The following is a 19,678-nucleotide window of genomic DNA, read 5'->3' on the forward strand; positions in this document are numbered from 1 at the left end:
TAAATCGCTGTAACTTTTGATAGAAGACTCAGACAAACATGTTTATGGCTTTATCTTATAGAACTCAATATCCCCGTGCTGGGCAAACAGGTTTTGCAGGCGTTTGAGCTAAGATTTTAAAATTATTCACATAATGAAAACCTATACTTTGTTTCAGGCGAGTTTCCCATTCAAATGCATGTAACAGTGAGAAACGCATTGTCTTGGCGAAATAAAGCGTTTTTGAACAACTTCATATAAATCGCTGTAACTTTTGATAGAAGACTCAGACAAACATGTTTATGGCTTTATCTTATAGAACTCAATATCCCCGTGCTGGGCAAACAGGTTTTGCAGCCGTTTGAGCTAAGATTTAAAAATTATTCACATAATGAAAACCTATACTTTGTTTCAGGCGAGTTTCCCATTCAAATGCATGTAACAGTGAGAAACGCATTGTCTTGGCGAAATAAAGCGTTTTTCAACCACTTCATATAAATCGCTGTAACTTTTGATAGAAGACTCAGACAAACATGTTTATGGCTTTATCTTATAGAACTCAATATCCCCGTGCTGGGCAAACAGGTTTTGCAGCCGTTTGAGCTAAGATTTTAAAATTATTCACATAATGAAAACCTATACTTTGTTTCAGGCGAGTTTCCCATTCAAATGCATGTAACAGTGAGAAACGCATTGTCTTGGCGAAATAAAGCGTTTTTGAACAACTTCATATAAATCGCTGTAACTTTTGATAGAAGACTCAGACAAACATGTTTATGGCTTTATCTTATAGAACTCAATATCCCCGTGCTGGGCAAACAGGTTTTGCAGCCGTTTGAGCTAAGATTTTAAAATTATTCACATAATGAAAACCTATACGTTGTTTCAGGCGAGTTTCCCATTCAAATGCATGTAACAGTGAGAAACACACTGTCTTGGCGAAATAAAGCGTTTTTGAACAACTTCATATAAATCGCTGTAACTTTTGATAGAAGACTCAGACAAACATGTTTATGGCTTTATCTTATAGAACTCAATATCCCCGTGCTGGGCAAACAGGTTTTGCAGCCGTTTGAGCTAAGATTTTAAAATTATTCACATAATGAAAACCTATACTTTGTTTCAGGCGAGTTTCCCATTCAAATGCATGTAACAGTGAGAAACGCATTGTCTTGGCGAAATAAAGCGTTTTTGAACAACTTCATATAAATCGCTGTAACTTTTGATAGAAGACTCAGACAAACATGTTTATGGCTTTATCTTATAGAACTCAATATCCCCGTGCTGGGCAAACATGTTTTGCAGCCGTTTGAGCTAAGATTTTAAAATTATTCACATAATGAAAACCTATACTTTGTTTCAGGCGAGTTTCCCATTCAAATGCATGTAACAGTGAGAAACGCATTGTCTTGGCGAAATAAAGCGTTTTTGAACAACTTCATATAAATCGCTGTAACTTTTGATAGAAGACTCAGACAAACATGTTTATGGCTTTATCTTATAGAACTCAATATCCCCGTGCTGGGCAAACAGGTTTTGCAGCCGTTTGAGCTAAGATTTTAAAATTATTCACATAATGAAAACCTATACTTTGTTTCAGGCGAGTTTCCCATTCAAATGCATGTAACAGTGAGAAACGCATTGTCTTGGCGAAATAAAGCGTTTTTCAACCACTTCATATAAATCGCTGTAACTTTTGATAGAAGACTCAGACAAACATGTTTATTGCTTTATCTTATAGAACTCAATATCCCCGTGCTGGGCAAACAGGTTTTGCAGCCGTTTGAGCTAAGATTTTAAAATTATTCACATAATGAAAACCTATACTTTGTTTCAGGCGAGTTTCCCATTCAAATGCATGTAACAGTGAGAAACGCATTGTCTTGGCGAAATAAAGCGTTTTTGAACAACTTCATATAAATCGCTGTAACTTTTGATAGAAGACTCAGACAAACATGTTTATGGCTTTATCTTATAGAACTCAATATCCCCGTGCTGGGCAAACAGGTTTTGCAGCCGTTTGAGCTAAGATTTTAAAATTATTCACATAATGAAAACCTATACGTTGTTTCAGGCGAGTTTCCCATTCAAATGCATGTAACAGTGAGAAACACACTGTCTTGGCGAAATAAAGCGTTTTTGAACAACTTCATATAAATCGCTGTAACTTTTGATAGAAGACTCAGACAAACATGTTTATGGCTTTATCTTATAGAACTCAATATCCCCGTGCTGGGCAAACAGGTTTTGCAGCCGTTTGAGCTAAGATTTTAAAATTATTCACATAATGAAAACCTATACTTTGTTTCAGGCGAGTTTCCCATTCAAATGCATGTAACAGTGAGAAACGCATTGTCTTGGCGAAATAAAGCGTTTTTCAACCACTTCATATAAATCGCTGTAACTTTTGATAGAAGACTCAGACAAACATGTTTATGGCTTTATCTTATAGAACTCAATATCCCCGTGCTGGGCAAACAGGTTTTGCAGCCGTTTGAGCTAAGATTTTAAAATTATTCACATAATGAAAACCTATACTTTGTTTCAGGCGAGTTTCCCATTCAAATGCATGTAACAGTGAGAAACGCATTGTCTTGGCGAAATAAAGCGTTTTTGAACAACTTCATATAAATCGCTGTAACTTTTGATAGAAGACTCAGACAAACATGTTTATGGCTTTATCTTATAGAACTCAATATCCCCGTGCTGGGCAAACAGGTTTTGCAGCCGTTTGAGCTAAGATTTAAAAATTATTCACATAATGAAAACCTATACTTTGTTTCAGGCGAGTTTCCCATTCAAATGCATGTAACAGTGAGAAACGCATTGTCTTGGCGAAATAAAGCGTTTTTGAACAACTTCATATAAATCGCTGTAACTTTTGATAGAAGACTCAGACAAACATGTTTATGGCTTTATCTTATAGAACTCAATATCCCCGTGCTGGGCAAACAGGTTTTGCAGCCGTTTGAGCTAAGATTTTAAAATTATTCACATAATGAAAACCTATACGTTGTTTCAGGCGAGTTTCCCATTCAAATGCATGTAACAGTGAGAAACGCATTGTCTTGGCGAAATAAAGCGTTTTTGAACAACTTCATATAAATCGCTGTAACTTTTGATAGAAGACTCAGACAAACATGTTTATGGCTTTATCTTATAGAACTCAATATCCCCGTGCTGGGCAAACAGAACAGGTTTTGCAGCCGTTTGAGCTAAGATTTAAAAATTATTCACATAATGAAAACCTATACGTTGTTTCAGGCGAGTTTCCCATTCAAATGCATGTAACAGTGAGAAACGCATTGTCTTGGCGAAATAAAGCGTTTTTGAACAACTTCATATAAATCGCTGTAACTTTTGATAGAAGACTCAGACAAACATGTTTATGGCTTTATCTTATAGAACTCAATATCCCCGTGCTGGGCAAACAGGTTTTGCAGCCGTTTGAGCTAAGATTTTAAAATTATTCACATAATGAAAACCTATACTTTGTTTCAGGCGAGTTTCCCATTCAAATGCATGTAACAGTGAGAAACGCATTGTCTTGGCGAAATAAAGCGTTTTTGAACAACTTCATATAAATCGCTGTAACTTTTGATAGAAGACTCAGACAAACATGTTTATGGCTTTATCTTATAGAACTCAATATCCCCGTGCTGGGCAAACAGGTTTTGCAGCCGTTTGAGCTAAGATTTTAAAATTATTCACATAATGAAAACCTATACGTTGTTTCAGGCGAGTTTCCCATTCAAATGCATGTAACAGTGAGAAACACACTGTCTTGGCGAAATAAAGCGTTTTTGAACAACTTCATATAAATCGCTGTAACTTTTGATAGAAGACTCAGACAAACATGTTTATGGCTTTATCTTATAGAACTCAATATCCCCGTGCTGGGCAAACAGGTTTTGCAGCCGTTTGAGCTAAGATTTTAAAATTATTCACATAATGAAAACCTATACTTTGTTTCAGGCGAGTTTCCCATTCAAATGCATGTAACAGTGAGAAACGCATTGTCTTGGCGAAATAAAGCGTTTTTGAACAACTTCATATAAATCGCTGTAACTTTTGATAGAAGACTCAGACAAACATGTTTATGGCTTTATCTTATAGAACTCAATATCCCCGTGCTGGGCAAACAGGTTTTGCAGCCGTTTGAGCTAAGATTTTAAAATTATTCACATAATGAAAACCTATACTTTGTTTCAGGCGAGTTTCCCATTCAAATGCATGTAACAGTGAGAAACGCATTGTCTTGGCGAAATAAAGCGTTTTTGAACAACTTCATATAAATCGCTGTAACTTTTGATAGAAGACTCAGACAAACATGTTTATGGCTTTATCTTATAGAACTCAATATCCCCGTGCTGGGCAAACAGGTTTTGCAGCCGTTTGAGCTAAGATTTTAAAATTATTCACATAATGAAAACCTATACTTTGTTTCAGGCGAGTTTCCCATTCAAATGCATGTAACAGTGAGAAACGCATTGTCTTGGCGAAATAAAGCGTTTTTGAACAACTTCATATAAATCGCTGTAACTTTTGATAGAAGACTCAGACAAACATGTTTATGGCTTTATCTTATAGAACTCAATATCCCCGTGCTGGGCAAACAGGTTTTGCAGCCGTTTGAGCTAAGATTTTAAAATTATTCACATAATGAAAACCTATACGTTGTTTCAGGCGAGTTTCCCATTCAAATGCATGTAACAGTGAGAAACACACTGTCTTGGCGAAATAAAGCGTTTTTGAACAACTTCATATAAATCGCTGTAACTTTTGATAGAAGACTCAGACAAACATGTTTATGGCTTTATCTTATAGAACTCAATATCCCCGTGCTGGGCAAACAGGTTTTGCAGCCGTTTGAGCTAAGATTTTAAAATTATTCACATAATGAAAACCTATACTTTGTTTCAGGCGAGTTTCCCATTCAAATGCATGTAACAGTGAGAAACGCATTGTCTTGGCGAAATAAAGCGTTTTTGAACAACTTCATATAAATCGCTGTAACTTTTGATAGAAGACTCAGACAAACATGTTTATGGCTTTATCTTATAGAACTCAATATCCCCGTGCTGGGCAAACAGGTTTTGCAGCCGTTTGAGCTAAGATTTTAAAATTATTCACATAATGAAAACCTATACTTTGTTTCAGGCGAGTTTCCCATTCAAATGCATGTAACAGTGAGAAACGCATTGTCTTGGCGAAATAAAGCGTTTTTGAACAACTTCATATAAATCGCTGTAACTTTTGATAGAAGACTCAGACAAACATGTTTATGGCTTTATCTTATAGAACTCAATATCCCCGTGCTGGGCAAACAGGTTTTGCAGCCGTTTGAGCTAAGATTTTAAAATTATTCACATAATGAAAACCTATACGTTGTTTCAGGCGAGTTTCCCATTCAAATGCATGTAACAGTGAGAAACACACTGTCTTGGCGAAATAAAGCGTTTTTGAACAACTTCATATAAATCGCTGTAACTTTTGATAGAAGACTCAGACAAACATGTTTATGGCTTTATCTTATAGAACTCAATATCCCCGTGCTGGGCAAACAGGTTTTGCAGCCGTTTGAGCTAAGATTTTAAAATTATTCACATAATGAAAACCTATACTTTGTTTCAGGCGAGTTTCCCATTCAAATGCATGTAACAGTGAGAAACGCATTGTCTTGGCGAAATAAAGCGTTTTTGAACAACTTCATATAAATCGCTGTAACTTTTGATAGAAGACTCAGACAAACATGTTTATGGCTTTATCTTATAGAACTCAATATCCCCGTGCTGGGCAAACAGGTTTTGCAGCCGTTTGAGCTAAGATTTTAAAATTATTCACATAATGAAAACCTATACGTTGTTTCAGGCGAGTTTCCCATTCAAATGCATGTAACAGTGAGAAACACACTGTCTTGGCGAAATAAAGCGTTTTTGAACAACTTCATATAAATCGCTGTAACTTTTGATAGAAGACTCAGACAAACATGTTTATGGCTTTATCTTATAGAACTCAATATCCCCGTGCTGGGCAAACAGGTTTTGCAGCCGTTTGAGCTAAGATTTTAAAATTATTCACATAATGAAAACCTATACGTTGTTTCAGGCGAGTTTCCCATTCAAATGCATGTAACAGTGAGAAACACACTGTCTTGGCGAAATAAAGCGTTTTTGAACAACTTCATATAAATCGCTGTAACTTTTGATAGAAGACTCAGACAAACATGTTTATGGCTTTATCTTATAGAACTCAATATCCCCGTGCTGGGCAAACAGGTTTTGCAGCCGTTTGAGCTAAGATTTTAAAATTATTCACATAATGAAAACCTATACTTTGTTTCAGGCGAGTTTCCCATTCAAATGCATGTAACAGTGAGAAACGCATTGTCTTGGCGAAATAAAGCGTTTTTGAACAACTTCATATAAATCGCTGTAACTTTTGATAGAAGACTCAGACAAACATGTTTATGGCTTTATCTTATAGAACTCAATATCCCCGTGCTGGGCAAACAGAACAGGTTTTGCAGCCGTTTGAGCTAAGATTTTAAAATTATTCACATAATGAAAACCTATACGTTGTTTCAGGCGAGTTTCCCATTCAAATGCATGTAACAGTGAGAAACGCATTGTCTTGGCGAAATAAAGTTTTTTTGAACAACTTCATATAAATCGCTGTAACTTTTGATAGAAGACTCAGACAAACATGTTTATGGCTTTATCTTATAGAACTCAATATCCCCGTGCTGGGCAAACAGGTTTTGCAGCCGTTTGAGCTAAGATTTTAAAATTATTCACATAATGAAAACCTATACTTTGTTTCAGGCGAGTTTCCCATTCAAATGCATGTAACAGTGAGAAACGCATTGTCTTGGCGAAATAAAGTTTTTTTGAACAACTTCATATAAATCGCTGTAACTTTTGATAGAAGACTCAGACAAACATGTTTATGGCTTTATCTTATAGAACTCAATATCCCCGTGCTGGGCAAACAGGTTTTGCAGCCGTTTGAGCTAAGATTTTAAAATTATTCACATAATGAAAACCTATACTTTGTTTCAGGCGAGTTTCCCATTCAAATGCATGCAACAGTGAGAAACGCATTGTCTTGGCGAAATAAAGCGTTTTTGAACAACTTCATATAAATCGCTGTAACTTTTGATAGAAGACTCAGACAAACATGTTTATGGCTTTATCTTATAGAACTCAATATCCCCGTGCTGGGCAAACAGGTTTTGCAGCCGTTTGAGCTAAGATTTTAAAATTATTCACATAATGAAAACCTATACTTTGTTTCAGGCGAGTTTCCCATTCAAATGCATGTAACAGTGAGAAACGCATTGTCTTGGCGAAATAAAGTTTTTTTGAACAACTTCATATAAATCGCTGTAACTTTTGATAGAAGACTCAGACAAACATGTTTATGGCTTTATCTTATAGAACTCAATATCCCCGTGCTGGGCAAACAGGTTTTGCAGCCGTTTGAGCTAAGATTTTAAAATTATTCACATAATGAAAACCTATACTTTGTTTCAGGCGAGTTTCCCATTCAAATGCATGCAACAGTGAGAAACGCATTGTCTTGGCGAAATAAAGCGTTTTTGAACAACTTCATATAAATCGCTGTAACTTTTGATAGAAGACTCAGACAAACATGTTTATGGCTTTATCTTATAGAACTCAATATCCCCGTGCTGGGCAAACAGGTTTTGCAGCCGTTTGAGCTAAGATTTTAAAATTATTCACATAATGAAAACCTATACGTTGTTTCAGGCGAGTTTCCCATTCAAATGCATGTAACAGTGAGAAACGCATTGTCTTGGCGAAATAAAGCGTTTTTGAACAACTTCATATAAATCGCTGTAACTTTTGATAGAAGACTCAGACAAACATGTTTATGGCTTTATCTTATAGAACTCAATATCCCCGTGCTGGGCAAACAGGTTTTGCAGCCGTTTGAGCTAAGATTTTAAAATTATTCACATAATGAAAACCTATACTTTGTTTCAGGCGAGTTTCCCATTCAAATGCATGCAACAGTGAGAAACGCATTGTCTTGGCGAAATAAAGCGTTTTTGAACAACTTCATATAAATCGCTGTAACTTTTGATAGAAGACTCAGACAAACATGTTTATGGCTTTATCTTATAGAACTCAATATCCCCGTGCTGGGCAAACAGGTTTTGCAGCCGTTTGAGCTAAGATTTTAAAATTATTCACATAATGAAAACCTATACTTTGTTTCAGGCGAGTTTCCCATTCAAATGCATGCAACAGTGAGAAACGCATTGTCTTGGCGAAATAAAGCGTTTTTGAACAACTTCATATAAATCGCTGTAACTTTTGATAGAAGACTCAGACAAACATGTTTATGGCTTTATCTTATAGAACTCAATATCCCCGTGCTGGGCAAACAGGTTTTGCAGCCGTTTGAGCTAAGATTTTAAAATTATTCACATAATGAAAACCTATACTTTGTTTCAGGCGAGTTTCCCATTCAAATGCATGTAACAGTGAGAAACGCATTGTCTTGGCGAAATAAAGTTTTTTTGAACAACTTCATATAAATCGCTGTAACTTTTGATAGAAGACTCAGACAAACATGTTTATGGCTTTATCTTATAGAACTCAATATCCCCGTGCTGGGCAAACAGGTTTTGCAGCCGTTTGAGCTAAGATTTTAAAATTATTCACATAATGAAAACCTATACTTTGTTTCAGGCGAGTTTCCCATTCAAATGCATGCAACAGTGAGAAACGCATTGTCTTGGCGAAATAAAGCGTTTTTGAACAACTTCATATAAATCGCTGTAACTTTTGATAGAAGACTCAGACAAACATGTTTATGGCTTTATCTTATAGAACTCAATATCCCCGTGCTGGGCAAACAGGTTTTGCAGCCGTTTGAGCTAAGATTTTAAAATTATTCACATAATGAAAACCTATACGTTGTTTCAGGCGAGTTTCCCATTCAAATGCATGCAACAGTGAGAAACGCATTGTCTTGGCGAAATAAAGCGTTTTTGAACAACTTCATATAAATCGCTGTAACTTTTGATAGAAGACTCAGACAAACATGTTTATGGCTTTATCTTATAGAACTCAATATCCCCGTGCTGGGCAAACAGGTTTTGCAGCCGTTTGAGCTAAGATTTTAAAATTATTCACATAATGAAAACCTATACTTTGTTTCAGGCGAGTTTCCCATTCAAATGCATGCAACAGTGAGAAACGCATTGTCTTGGCGAAATAAAGCGTTTTTGAACAACTTCATATAAATCGCTGTAACTTTTGATAGAAGACTCAGACAAACATGTTTATGGCTTTATCTTATAGAACTCAATATCCCCGTGCTGGGCAAACAGGTTTTGCAGCCGTTTGAGCTAAGATTTTAAAATTATTCACATAATGAAAACCTATACTTTGTTTCAGGCGAGTTTCCCATTCAAATGCATGTAACAGTGAGAAACGCATTGTCTTGGCGAAATAAAGCGTTTTTGAACAACTTCATATAAATCGCTGTAACTTTTGATAGAAGACTCAGACAAACATGTTTATGGCTTTATCTTATAGAACTCAATATCCCCGTGCTGGGCAAACAGGTTTTGCAGCCGTTTGAGCTAAGATTTTAAAATTATTCACATAATGAAAACCTATACGTTGTTTCAGGCGAGTTTCCCATTCAAATGCATGTAACAGTGAGAAACGCATTGTCTTGGCGAAATAAAGCGTTTTTGAACAACTTCATATAAATCGCTGTAACTTTTGATAGAAGACTCAGACAAACATGTTTATGGCTTTATCTTATAGAACTCAATATCCCCGTGCTGGGCAAACAGGTTTTGCAGCCGTTTGAGCTAAGATTTTAAAATTATTCACATAATGAAAACCTATACTTTGTTTCAGGCGAGTTTCCCATTCAAATGCATGCAACAGTGAGAAACGCATTGTCTTGGCGAAATAAAGCGTTTTTGAACAACTTCATATAAATCGCTGTAACTTTTGATAGAAGACTCAGACAAACATGTTTATGGCTTTATCTTATAGAACTCAATATCCCCGTGCTGGGCAAACAGGTTTTGCAGCCGTTTGAGCTAAGATTTTAAAATTATTCACATAATGAAAACCTATACTTTGTTTCAGGCGAGTTTCCCATTCAAATGCATGCAACAGTGAGAAACGCATTGTCTTGGCGAAATAAAGCGTTTTTGAACAACTTCATATAAATCGCTGTAACTTTTGATAGAAGACTCAGACAAACATGTTTATGGCTTTATCTTATAGAACTCAATATCCCCGTGCTGGGCAAACAGGTTTTGCAGCCGTTTGAGCTAAGATTTTAAAATTATTCACATAATGAAAACCTATACTTTGTTTCAGGCGAGTTTCCCATTCAAATGCATGTAACAGTGAGAAACGCATTGTCTTGGCGAAATAAAGTTTTTTTGAACAACTTCATATAAATCGCTGTAACTTTTGATAGAAGACTCAGACAAACATGTTTATGGCTTTATCTTATAGAACTCAATATCCCCGTGCTGGGCAAACAGGTTTTGCAGCCGTTTGAGCTAAGATTTTAAAATTATTCACATAATGAAAACCTATACTTTGTTTCAGGCGAGTTTCCCATTCAAATGCATGTAACAGTGAGAAACGCATTGTCTTGGCGAAATAAAGTTTTTTTGAACAACTTCATATAAATCGCTGTAACTTTTGATAGAAGACTCAGACAAACATGTTTATGGCTTTATCTTATAGAACTCAATATCCCCGTGCTGGGCAAACAGGTTTTGCAGCCGTTTGAGCTAAGATTTTAAAATTATTCACATAATGAAAACCTATACTTTGTTTCAGGCGAGTTTCCCATTCAAATGCATGCAACAGTGAGAAACGCATTGTCTTGGCGAAATAAAGCGTTTTTGAACAACTTCATATAAATCGCTGTAACTTTTGATAGAAGACTCAGACAAACATGTTTATGGCTTTATCTTATAGAACTCAATATCCCCGTGCTGGGCAAACAGGTTTTGCAGCCGTTTGAGCTAAGATTTTAAAATTATTCACATAATGAAAACCTATACGTTGTTTCAGGCGAGTTTCCCATTCAAATGCATGTAACAGTGAGAAACGCATTGTCTTGGCGAAATAAAGCGTTTTTGAACAACTTCATATAAATCGCTGTAACTTTTGATAGAAGACTCAGACAAACATGTTTATGGCTTTATCTTATAGAACTCAATATCCCCGTGCTGGGCAAACAGGTTTTGCAGCCGTTTGAGCTAAGATTTTAAAATTATTCACATAATGAAAACCTATACTTTGTTTCAGGCGAGTTTCCCATTCAAATGCATGCAACAGTGAGAAACGCATTGTCTTGGCGAAATAAAGCGTTTTTGAACAACTTCATATAAATCGCTGTAACTTTTGATAGAAGACTCAGACAAACATGTTTATGGCTTTATCTTATAGAACTCAATATCCCCGTGCTGGGCAAACAGGTTTTGCAGCCGTTTGAGCTAAGATTTTAAAATTATTCACATAATGAAAACCTATACTTTGTTTCAGGCGAGTTTCCCATTCAAATGCATGCAACAGTGAGAAACGCATTGTCTTGGCGAAATAAAGCGTTTTTGAACAACTTCATATAAATCGCTGTAACTTTTGATAGAAGACTCAGACAAACATGTTTATGGCTTTATCTTATAGAACTCAATATCCCCGTGCTGGGCAAACAGGTTTTGCAGCCGTTTGAGCTAAGATTTTAAAATTATTCACATAATGAAAACCTATACTTTGTTTCAGGCGAGTTTCCCATTCAAATGCATGTAACAGTGAGAAACGCATTGTCTTGGCGAAATAAAGTTTTTTTGAACAACTTCATATAAATCGCTGTAACTTTTGATAGAAGACTCAGACAAACATGTTTATGGCTTTATCTTATAGAACTCAATATCCCCGTGCTGGGCAAACAGGTTTTGCAGCCGTTTGAGCTAAGATTTTAAAATTATTCACATAATGAAAACCTATACTTTGTTTCAGGCGAGTTTCCCATTCAAATGCATGCAACAGTGAGAAACGCATTGTCTTGGCGAAATAAAGCGTTTTTGAACAACTTCATATAAATCGCTGTAACTTTTGATAGAAGACTCAGACAAACATGTTTATGGCTTTATCTTATAGAACTCAATATCCCCGTGCTGGGCAAACAGGTTTTGCAGCCGTTTGAGCTAAGATTTTAAAATTATTCACATAATGAAAACCTATACGTTGTTTCAGGCGAGTTTCCCATTCAAATGCATGCAACAGTGAGAAACGCATTGTCTTGGCGAAATAAAGCGTTTTTGAACAACTTCATATAAATCGCTGTAACTTTTGATAGAAGACTCAGACAAACATGTTTATGGCTTTATCTTATAGAACTCAATATCCCCGTGCTGGGCAAACAGGTTTTGCAGCCGTTTGAGCTAAGATTTTAAAATTATTCACATAATGAAAACCTATACTTTGTTTCAGGCGAGTTTCCCATTCAAATGCATGCAACAGTGAGAAACGCATTGTCTTGGCGAAATAAAGCGTTTTTGAACAACTTCATATAAATCGCTGTAACTTTTGATAGAAGACTCAGACAAACATGTTTATGGCTTTATCTTATAGAACTCAATATCCCCGTGCTGGGCAAACAGGTTTTGCAGCCGTTTGAGCTAAGATTTTAAAATTATTCACATAATGAAAACCTATACTTTGTTTCAGGCGAGTTTCCCATTCAAATGCATGTAACAGTGAGAAACGCATTGTCTTGGCGAAATAAAGTTTTTTTGAACAACTTCATATAAATCGCTGTAACTTTTGATAGAAGACTCAGACAAACATGTTTATGGCTTTATCTTATAGAACTCAATATCCCCGTGCTGGGCAAACAGAACAGGTTTTGCAGCCGTTTGAGCTAAGATTTTAAAATTATTCACATAATGAAAACCTATACGTTGTTTCAGGCGAGTTTCCCATTCAAATGCATGTAACAGTGAGAAACGCATTGTCTTGGCGAAATAAAGCGTTTTTGAACAACTTCATATAAATCGCTGTAACTTTTGATAGAAGACTCAGACAAACATGTTTATGGCTTTATCTTATAGAACTCAATATCCCCGTGCTGGGCAAACAGGTTTTGCAGCCGTTTGAGCTGAGATTTTAAAATTATTCACATAATGAAAACCTATACTTTGTTTCAGGCGAGTTTCCCATTCAAATGCATGTAACAGTGAGAAACGCATTGTCTTGGCGAAATAAAGCGTTTTTGAACAACTTCATATAAATCGCTGTAACTTTTGATAGAAGACTCAGACAAACATGTTTATGGCTTTATCTTATAGAACTCAATATCCCCGTGCTGGGCAAACAGGTTTTGCAGCCGTTTGAGCTAAGATTTTAAAATTATTCACATAATGAAAACCTATACGTTGTTTCAGGCGAGTTTCCCATTCAAATGCATGTAACAGTGAGAAACGCATTTTCTTGGCGAAATAAAGCGTTTTTGAACAACTTCATATAAATCGCTGTAACTTTTGATAGAAGACTCAGACAAACATGTTTATGGCTTTATCTTATAGAACTCAATATCCCCGTGCTGGGCAAACAGGTTTTGCAGCCGTTTGAGCTAAGATTTTAAAATTATTCACATAATGAAAACCTATACGTTGTTTCAGGCGAGTTTCCCATTCAAATGCATGTAACAGTGAGAAACACACTGTCTTGGCGAAATAAAGCGTTTTTGAACAACTTCATATAAATCGCTGTAACTTTTGATAGAAGACTCAGACAAACATGTTTATGGCTTTATCTTATAGAACTCAATATCCCCGTGCTGGGCAAACAGGTTTTGCAGCCGTTTGAGCTAAGATTTTAAAATTATTCACATAATGAAAACCTATACTTTGTTTCAGGCGAGTTTCCCATTCAAATGCATGTAACAGTGAGAAACGCATTGTCTTGGCGAAATAAAGTTTTTTTGAACAACTTCATATAAATCGCTGTAACTTTTGATAGAAGACTCAGACAAACATGTTTATGGCTTTATCTTATAGAACTCAATATCCCCGTGCTGGGCAAACAGGTTTTGCAGCCGTTTGAGCTAAGATTTTAAAATTATTCACATAATGAAAACCTATACTTTGTCTCAGGCGAGTTTCCCATTCAAATGCATGTAACAGTGAGAAACACACTGTCTTGGCGAAATAAAGTGTTTTTCAACCACTTCATATAAATCGCTGTAACCTTTGATAGAAGACTCAGACAAACATGTTTATGGCTTTATCTTATAGAACTCAATATCCCCGTGCTGGGCAAACAGGTTTTGCAGCCGTTTGAGCTAAGATTTTAAAATTATTCACATAATGAAAACCTATACGTTGTTTCAGGCGAGTTTCCCATTCAAATGCATGTAACAGTGAGAAACGCATTGTCTTGGCGAAATAAAGCGTTTTTGAACAACTTCATATAAATCGCTGTAACTTTTGATAGAAGACTCAGACAAACATGTTTATGGCTTTATCTTATAGAACTCAATATCCCCGTGCTGGGCAAACAGGTTTTGCAGCCGTTTGAGCTAAGATTTTAAAATTATTCACATAATGAAAACCTATACTTTGTTTCAGGCGAGTTTCCCATTCAAATGCATGTAACAGTGAGAAACGCATTGTCTTGGCGAAATAAAGCGTTTTTGAACAACTTCATATAAATCGCTGTAACTTTTGATAGAAGACTCAGACAAACATGTTTATGGCTTTATCTTATAGAACTCAATATCCCCGTGCTGGGCAAACAGGTTTTGCAGCCGTTTGAGCTAAGATTTTAAAATTATTCACATAATGAAAACCTATACGTTGTTTCAGGCGAGTTTCCCATTCAAATGCATGTAACAGTGAGAAACGCATTGTCTTGGCGAAATAAAGCGTTTTTGAACAACTTCATATAAATCGCTGTAACTTTTGATAGAAGACTCAGACAAACATGTTTATGGCTTTATCTTATAGAACTCAATATCCCCGTGCTGGGCAAACAGGTTTTGCAGCCGTTTGAGCTAAGATTTTAAAATTATTCACATAATGAAAACCTATACTTTGTTTCAGGCGAGTTTCCCATTCAAATGCATGTAACAGTGAGAAACGCATTGTCTTGGCGAAATAAAGCGTTTTTGAACAACTTCATATAAATCGCTGTAACTTTTGATAGAAGACTCAGACAAACATGTTTATGGCTTTATCTTATAGAACTCAATATCCCCGTGCTGGGCAAACAGGTTTTGCAGGCGTTTGAGCTAAGATTTTAAAATTATTCACATAATGAAAACCTATACTTTGTCTCAGGCGAGTTTCCCATTCAAATGCATGTAACAGTGAGAAACACACTGTCTTGGCGAAATAAAGCGTTTTTCAACCACTTCATATAAATCGCTGTAACTTTTGATAGAAGACTCAGACAAACATGTTTATGGCTTTATCTTATAGAACTCAATATCCCCGTGCTGGGCAAACAGGTTTTGCAGCCGTTTGAGCTAAGATTTAAAAATTATTCACATAATGAAAACCTATACGTTGTTTCAGGCGAGTTTCCCATTCAAATGCATGTAACAGTGAGAAACGCATTGTCTTGGCGAAATAAAGCGTTTTTGAACAACTTCATATAAATCGCTGTAACTTTTGATAGAAGACTCAGACAAACATGTTTATGGCTTTATCTTATAGAACTCAATATCCCCGTGCTGGGCAAACAGGTTTTGCAGCCGTTTGAGCTAAGATTTTAAAATTATTCACATAATGAAAACCTATACGTTGTTTCAGGCGAGTTTCCCATTCAAATGCATGTAACAGTGAGAAACACACTGTCTTGGCGAAATAAAGCGTTTTTGAACAACTTCATATAAATCGCTGTAACTTTTGATAGAAGACTCAGACAAACATGTTTATGGCTTTATCTTATAGAACTCAATATCCCCGTGCTGGGCAAACAGGTTTTGCAGCCGTTTGAGCTAAGATTTTAAAATTATTCACATAATGAAAACCTATACGTTGTTTCAGGCGAGTTTCCCATTCAAATGCATGTAACAGTGAGAAACACACTGTCTTGGCGAAATAAAGCGTTTTTGAACAACTTCATATAAATCGCTGTAACTTTTGATAGAAGACTCAGACAAACATGTTTATGGCTTTATCTTATAGAACTCAATATCCCCGTGCTGGGCAAACAGGTTTTGCAGCCGTTTGAGCTAAGATTTTAAAATTATTCACATAATGAAAACCTATACTTTGTTTCAGGCGAGTTTCCCATTCAAATGCATGCAACAGTGAGAAACGCATTGTCTTGGCGAAATAAAGCGTTTTTGAACAACTTCATATAAATCGCTGTAACTTTTGATAGAAGACTCAGACAAACATGTTTATGGCTTTATCTTATAGAACTCAATATCCCCGTGCTGGGCAAACAGGTTTTGCAGCCGTTTGAGCTAAGATTTAAAAATTATTCACATAATGAAAACCTATACGTTGTTTCAGGCGAGTTTCCCATTCAAATGCATGTAACAGTGAGAAACGCATTGTCTTGGCGAAATAAAGCGTTTTTGAACAACTTCATATAAATCGCTGTAACTTTTGATAGAAGACTCAGACAAACATGTTTATGGCTTTATCTTATAGAACTCAATATCCCCGTGCTGGGCAAACAGGTTTTGCAGCCGTTTGAGCTAAGATTTTAAAATTATTCACATAATGAAAACCTATACTTTGTTTCAGGCGAGTTTCCCATTCAAATGCATGCAACAGTGAGAAACGCATTGTCTTGGCGAAATAAAGCGTTTTTGAACAACTTCATATAAATCGCTGTAACTTTTGATAGAAGACTCAGACAAACATGTTTATGGCTTTATCTTATAGAACTCAATATCCCCGTGCTGGGCAAACAGGTTTTGCAGCCGTTTGAGCTAAGATTTTAAAATTATTCACATAATGAAAACCTATACTTTGTTTCAGGCGAGTTTCCCATTCAAATGCATGCAACAGTGAGAAACGCATTGTCTTGGCGAAATAAAGCGTTTTTGAACAACTTCATATAAATCGCTGTAACTTTTGATAGAAGACTCAGACAAACATGTTTATGGCTTTATCTTATAGAACTCAATATCCCCGTGCTGGGCAAACAGGTTTTGCAGCCGTTTGAGCTAAGATTTTAAAATTATTCACATAATGAAAACCTATACTTTGTTTCAGGCGAGTTTCCCATTCAAATGCATGTAACAGTGAGAAACGCATTGTCTTGGCGAAATAAAGTTTTTTTGAACAACTTCATATAAATCGCTGTAACTTTTGATAGAAGACTCAGACAAACATGTTTATGGCTTTATCTTATAGAACTCAATATCCCCGTGCTGGGCAAACAGAACAGGTTTTGCAGCCGTTTGAGCTAAGATTTTAAAATTATTCACATAATGAAAACCTATACGTTGTTTCAGGCGAGTTTCCCATTCAAATGCATGTAACAGTGAGAAACGCATTGTCTTGGCGAAATAAAGCGTTTTTGAACAACTTCATATAAATCGCTGTAACTTTTGATAGAAGACTCAGACAAACATGTTTATGGCTTTATCTTATAGAACTCAATATCCCCGTGCTGGGCAAACAGGTTTTGCAGCCGTTTGAGCTGAGATTTTAAAATTATTCACATAATGAAAACCTATACTTTGTTTCAGGCGAGTTTCCCATTCAAATGCATGTAACAGTGAGAAACGCATTGTCTTGGCGAAATAAAGCGTTTTTGAACAACTTCATATAAATCGCTGTAACTTTTGATAGAAGACTCAGACAAACATGTTTATGGCTTTATCTTATAGAACTCAATATCCCCGTGCTGGGCAAACAGGTTTTGCAGCCGTTTGAGCTAAGATTTTAAAATTATTCACATAATGAAAACCTATACTTTGTTTCAGGCGAGTTTCCCATTCAAATGCATGTAACAGTGAGAAACGCATTGTCTTGGCGAAATAAAGCGTTTTTGAACAACTTCATATAAATCGCTGTAACTTTTGATAGAAGACTCAGACAAACATGTTTATGGCTTTATCTTATAGAACTCAATATCCCCGTGCTGGGCAAACAGAACAGGTTTTGCAGCCGTTTGAGCTAAGATTTTAAAATTATTCACATAATGAAAACCTATACGTTGTTTCAGGCGAGTTTCCCATTCAAATGCATGTAACAGTGAGAAACGCATTTTCTTGGCGAAATAAAGCGTTTTTGAACAACTTCATATAAATCGCTGTAACTTTTGATAGAAGACTCAGACAAACATGTTTATGGCTTTATCTTATAGAACTCAATATCCCCGTGCTGGGCAAACAGGTTTTGCAGCCGTTTGAGCTAAGATTTTAAAATTATTCACATAATGAAAACCTATACTTTGTTTCAGGCGAGTTTCCCATTCAAATGCATGTAACAGTGAGAAACGCATTGTCTTGGCGAAATAAAGCGTTTTTGAACAACTTCATATAAATCGCTGTAACTTTTGATAGAAGACTCAGACAAACATGTTTATGGCTTTATCTTATAGAACTCAATATCCCCGTGCTGGGCAAACAGGTTTTGCAGCCGTTTGAGCTAAGATTTTAAAATTATTCACATAATGAAAACCTATACGTTGTTTCAGGCGAGTTTCCCATTCAAATGCATGTAACAGTGAGAAACACACTGTCTTGGCGAAATAAAGCGTTTTTGAACAACTTCATATAAATCGCTGTAACTTTTGATAGAAGACTCAGACAAACATGTTTATGGCTTTATCTTATAGAACTCAATATCCCCGTGCTGGGCAAACAGGTTTTGCAGCCGTTTGAGCTAAGATTTTAAAATTATTCACATAATGAAAACCTATACTTTGTTTCAGGCGAGTTTCCCATTCAAATGCATGTAACAGTGAGAAACGCATTGTCTTGGCGAAATAAAGTTTTTTTGAACAACTTCATATAAATCGCTGTAACTTTTGATAGAAGACTCAGACAAACATGTTTATGGCTTTATCTTATAGAACTCAATATCCCCGTGCTGGGCAAACAGGTTTTGCAGCCGTTTGAGCTAAGATTTTAAAATTATTCACATAATGAAAACCTATACTTTGTCTCAGGCGAGTTTCCCATTCAAATGCATGTAACAGTGAGAAACACACTGTCTTGGCGAAATAAAGTGTTTTTCAACCACTTCATATAAATCGCTGTAACTTTTGATAGAAGACTCAGACAAACATGTTTATGGCTTTATCTTATAGAACTCAATATCCCCGTGCTGGGCAAACAGGTTTTGCAGCCGTTTGAGCTAAGATTTTAAAATTATTCACATAATGAAAACCTATACGTTGTTTCAGGCGAGTTTCCCATTCAAATGCATGTAACAGTGAGAAACGCATTGTCTTGGCGAAATAAAGCGTTTTTGAACAACTTCATATAAATCGCTGTAACTTTTGATAGAAGACTCAGACAAACATGTTTATGGCTTTATCTTATAGAACTCAATATCCCCGTGCTGGGCAAACAGGTTTTGCAGCCGTTTGAGCTAAGATTTTAAAATTATTCACATAATGAAAACCTATACTTTGTTTCAGGCGAGTTTCCCATTCAAATGCATGTAACAGTGAGAAACGCATTGTCTTGGCGAAATAAAGCG

Source organism: Rhamphochromis longiceps, linkage group LG19 (assembly GCF_057381845.1).
Source record: "Rhamphochromis longiceps isolate RC_006_pf linkage group LG19, R_longiceps_female_GT1.1, whole genome shotgun sequence".
In the NCBI taxonomy this organism is placed as follows: domain Eukaryota; kingdom Metazoa; phylum Chordata; class Actinopteri; order Cichliformes; family Cichlidae; genus Rhamphochromis; species Rhamphochromis longiceps.